Below are 6,000 nucleotides of genomic sequence, written 5' to 3'. Positions count from 1 at the left end.
TGACAATAAAATTGGGACTGACACCAAGAACAATTACTACTTGAATGAAAATATTGAGAAAGAAATATTTCATTGAGCTTCTAGTGACTTTTTTATCACTGAAAATGAACTACTGATAGAGCCAAGATCAGATACTAAAATTATATTTCCAGGATGTTTTACTTATACTTCTTATAGTCATCCATTAAGAAATCTAGGTGAAGTGAAGAAAATGGTGTCATTAGTTTAAGAAAAAAAAAACAGAGGCATTTAAAACCTGAATAAATAATTCCCTTTGAAGTGGTTACACCAGAAGTTATCTAACATGAATTCACTACAAAGTACAATTTGATGATGTGTAGAATGAACCCAAAATTGACTACATTTTGTGGGTGATGAACAATCTGTTAGTCCTGAGGCTCAACAAGATTAAAGGCTATTGTTATGTGTCAAAGAAAGATGTAGAAGAACTTCTGAAAAAAAAATAGCCAGTGGTGAAATTGAGATAACACCATAGTTACAAACTTACTGTAGAGACTTTTCTATTCAAATGATAGGATAACTTAAATCATTTAGATCAGTTTCTTGACCATATGAAAATATGTAGAATGTGATGTGAGGATAAATGATTATTGAAAAATTTCATTTCCTTGTAATCTTAGAATGTTTTGTTATTAGTGTTTTAAATTGGAATACATAAATTTTTAATCCAGAATTTGTGTGGAAAAAACCAACAGATAATAATGTATTACATACCATATATATAGCAGTATATATGGTGTGTGTGTGTATGTGTGTGTATGTGTGTGTGTGTATACACACACACACACACATACACACATATATGTAGTGCTATTTGTAAAAGACATTTATGAGATTATTGTAAAATGAGGGAACAAACAAAATATGTTCCAAATGCATTGTTATGAAAAATGTGAAGAAACAAAACAGCTCTCAATTTTTTATGTTTTTGTCAAATATTTTCATAATACTTTGATATTTGCCAGGTTCTTTATATATCATTTAGCTTTCATCATAGTCCAGAAAAATGATCAGAGGAAGCTATTTGCTTAGTTATCTCAAAACAGTCTTTGCTAACACATTAAACTAGTAGAGAGTTGCTCAAGAATTTAAATGATGTGCAGTCATCCCTCACTAAGCACGTGGAATTTGTTTCAGGACCCCCTTTCTATTAAAATCTGTGAATGCTCAAATTCCTTATATAAGATAATAAAGTATGTGCATATAAACTATATACGTCCTCCTTTAAATAATCTCTAGATTATAATATATAATAAAATATAATTGATATGTAAATAATGACAAAGAAAAGTCTGTACATATTCAGTACAGCTGCAATTAGTTTCCTAAATACTTTCAATGCACAGTTGGTTGAATCCTTGGATGTGTAACCTAAAGATATATATGGCAAACTGTACATCCTATTTTTTATCATTCTAAGTTGATTCTGTGGTTTAAACATTTTGAAATTATCATTTTGATAATTAAATTCAATACTTTTGGTACTGGTAAGATTAAATCATTTTTAAAAATATAGTATTATTCAACTAGTAAATCCTGTTTTCAGAATTATATTGTATAGTGAGGCTACTCATAAAATGAGAACTGAGTTCTATTTTACAGGAGTTAAGAAACCCTTGACACTATTAACATTTAGTCTGTGTTGTGGAAGTCCATTCCAGCAATTATAAGATGTTTAGAAGCATCCCTGGGCTCTACAACACATGCCATTTGTCACTACTTCTCCAATGACAAAAATGCTGCATAATAATGAAAAAATATAATAATAAAAAATATTAGAGCATAAGTTAGTGAAATTAAGTCAACACAGAAATTAAAATAAACCAAAGGCAGATTCTTTGACGATATAATATTGATGAACCTATCCAGAACAACTAAGAAGAAAGAAGATACAAATTATTAATATCAGAAATGAAAGGAAACATCACTACAGATTCTATGAGCATTATGATGATAATAAACACTATGAATATTATAGAATACTGAATTTATGAAAAATTCTGTGCCTCCAAATTGATAACACAAGTAAAATTGATCAATTTCATGAAAGACATAATTTATCAAAACACATACAAGAAAAATGTAGAGAATATGATTAGGCTTATAGCAATTAACTAAATTGAATTAATAGTTAATCAATAAGATACAGATGGAATCACTTTAACATCTATCAAATATTTAAGAAATAGATTATACAAATTTTCTATAATTTCCTCTAAAAGATGTAAGCAGAGGGGATAATTCTAAACATCCTGTGAAGCCAGCATTAACCTAATACAAATATCAAATATATTACAAGATACCTACAGATCAATATTTCTCACAAACTTGGATGAAAAATCCTTCACAAAATATTAAAAACCTGAATTCAACAATGTATAACAAAAGATATATATATGATGACCAGATGGGATTTATTTCAGATAGGCAAAGTTATTCAACTTTCAATAATCAGTTAATGTAACCACTGAATTAACAACAAAAAAACACACAATCATATCTGTAGATGCAGAAAAAACATTTGACAATATCCAAAATTCATTTATAATAAAAACTCCCATCAAACTAGAAATATTAAAAACCTGAATTCAGCAATGTATAACAAAAGTTATATATGATGACCAGATGGGATTTATTTCAGATAGGCAAAGTTATTCAACTTTCAATAATCAGTTAATGTAACCACTGGATTAACAACAAAAAAACCCACACAATCATATCTGTAGATGCAGAAAAAACATTTGACAATATCCAAAATTCATTTATAATAAAAACTCCCATCAAACTAGAAATACAGGGTTAACATCCTCAATTTCATAAAAATTTAAATTTAATAAAGTTAATAAAAATCCTATAAACCACAGCTGAAAGCATATTTTATGGTGATACATTTGAAGTTTTCTTGCTAAGATCAGAAAGAAGGCAAAAATATCCCCATTTTTATATCATACTGGAAGTCCTAGTTAATGCAGTGAGACAACAAAAGGAACTAAAAGATATATTTATTGGGAATGAATAAATAAAACTGTTTCTGTTCACATATGGCATGATCATAAATGTAGAAAATTCAAAAGAACCATCATCTATAACAGAAACCTTCTAGAACTAATCCATAATTTCAGAAAAATTGCATGATACCAAAATAACACAAAAGATTAATCATTTTTCTTTATATAAGAAAAAAATCAAGTGGAATTAAAAGTCAAAATAAAGTAACATTATTAGAAGCATACTCAAAATATTCATACACTCTATAAGAAAAATTACAAAACTTGGACAAAATAAATCAAAGAAAAATACATAAATATGTTCTTGAACATGCAGACTCAATACTGTCAAAGTGTAGGTTACTTCTAATTTGATCTACTGAGTCAATACAATTCCAATCAAAATCCCAGAATGTTATTTTGTGGATAGTTTAAAAATATTTCTAAAGTTCATATGGAGAGTCAGAAGAACTATAATATCCAATACAATATTAAAGGAGGAACAACAAAGAGGACTAGCTCTACCCATTTTTAATACTTATTATGAAGTTACATTAATGAATTCAGTATGGTATGTGTGAAAGAATAACCACTTCAGTTGAACACAGTAGAGAACACAGAAACAGATCCAAATAAATACAGTAAACTGATCTTTGATAATATTAAAAAATGTAGTCTTTTCAAAAAAATGGTCCTGAAACAACTTCCTATCCATACACAAATGAGTCTAGCCACATACCATATATCATTCACAAAAGATAATTAAAAGTGGATATAGAACTAAATGTAAATTACAACTATTAAAAATAAGTAGTAAAATATCTAGATGACTTTGTGCTTGGCCATCCAACACCAAAAGCATTAAAGGTACAATTCAATAAGGAAATTATTGATAAACTGGACTTCATTAAAAGATCAGTGTTTACATACATATACATACATTGGATTCATTCCTCTGTTCTTCCCTTATCCCATCCCTTAACCGTCCCCTTCATCTAGTTCACTGATCGTTTTTCTATTTTGATGGAATTCCCCTCCCCACCTCCTTCCTTTACTTTGGATTAGCTTCTGCATATCAGAGAAAACATTCAACATTTGACCGAGTCTGACTATTTCACTTAACATGATAGTCTCCAGTTCCATTCATTCACCAGCAAATGCCATAATTTCATTCTTCCTTATGGATGAGTAATGCTTCACTGTAATACACCACAGTTTCTTTATCCATTCATCTGTTGAAGCACACCTTGCTTCGTGCCATAGCTTAGCTATTGTGAATTTTGCTGGTATAAAAACTGATATATGAATATACTACAGTGAAACTAGAAACTAGTCATCATGTATATCCATAAGACACTAACCTTTATTTTATATATATAAGAAATGTCAGAGTAGAGGGAAGGGAAAGGGGAAATACTGGGGATTGTGTCAAAATGAATCATAATGTTATGCATAACCTAAAAAGAACAGGGAAGAGGTAATAACAGGTGATAAAGGTAAAAATTCAGTGATTCTCAGGGGTAAGGAGAATGTATGCATGAATATGCAGAGGACACATTCTCCACCCCTGTCCCAGGCACTGCAACTATTCCACATATTATAATTATAGATACATGTTTCATTGTACATGTGTCAAAACCTATTGTATGTACAATGCAGTATTAACCCTGATATAATATATAGATTTTGAATGATAATACTTTAACAGTGTAGGATTACAGAGTGTAACAAATGTATCATTCTGATGTAGTATGTTGATATTAGGGGAGGCTGAATGTGTGTCATGAGGAGATTTGTGAGAACTGTTTTTGGCTCAATTTTGCTGTGAACTTAAAACTGTTCTAAAAATAAAATTTATTTCTAGATTGCCACAAAAATTGCTCTTCTAATATTCAGCCATTTTTTTCTCCTAGAATTGTTGCAACCTTCTAGATAATTTCCAGTGTTTTGAAAATGTTAATGCTAACAATTTATAATTTTTCCATCATTTTTTTCAAAGTTTTACTTCACTATTTAAAAAAATTGTTCTTTTTAGTTATACATGATAGTACAGTATATTTTGACATATTTTTAAACATGGAGTATATTTTATTCTAATTAGGATTCTAGTCTTGTGCTTGTACATGATGTGGTGATTCTCTGGTGTATTCATATATGTATATAACAAAGTTATGTCAGCTTCATTCTACTGTCTCTCCCATTCCTGTACTTCAACATTTTTTTGACTTCATCTTGGACATGTAAAAATGATCTAAACATACCATTAACAGGAATCTTTGTAAATATTTTGATGTAGGGATGTTTTGGGTGTACCTCATGAAGAAATCATATTAGGATACATATGTATAAGGTAGATGAGCTAGTGGGGTGATATGGAAGCAGTATTAGGCTGCAGAGACAAATACTTAGGAATCTGAGTCCTCAGAAGGAAATGACAAAGCCATACTTAATTTTCCCGTGTCCTTCCTCAACAACTGTGTTTAAAGATACTTCATATTTCCACTGGACTGAGAGAAGAAAATCAACTCTTCATAGGGTGAGTTTTGAAATAAGATACCTTTTCAGAGACAAGAGAGAGTTTTTAATCTCTTTTAGAATCAACCCAGGTGCCAGAAACCTATAGGAATGTGATAATTACCTTCCAATAACACTACTCTGAATTTCTTCATTTTCTTTTAAAATTTATATAATGTTAATAAAAATGACTCAGTTCAAGACACTATATTATTCCCATCTTTCATGAGCCCAGAAAAATGGTCAGTTTAATTAAAAGTTTTATCTATTACTTAAAGATTTTATATATATATATATATATATATATATATATATATATATATATATATATATATATATGTCAGAACGCTGAATCTAGATATACCTACCTACATTTCAAAAGTGTAAGTGACTTCTCCCATATTATGTATTAAGTGCCTGCTACAGTTGGCTATGTTGGTGTGGGTGGGTGTCTCTAGTGTAGAGCTGAAGAAAATGT

Source organism: Callospermophilus lateralis, chromosome X (genome assembly GCF_048772815.1).
Source record: "Callospermophilus lateralis isolate mCalLat2 chromosome X, mCalLat2.hap1, whole genome shotgun sequence".
NCBI classification, from domain to species: Eukaryota; Metazoa; Chordata; class Mammalia; order Rodentia; family Sciuridae; genus Callospermophilus; species Callospermophilus lateralis.
This window is presented reverse-complemented; position numbering follows the sequence as displayed.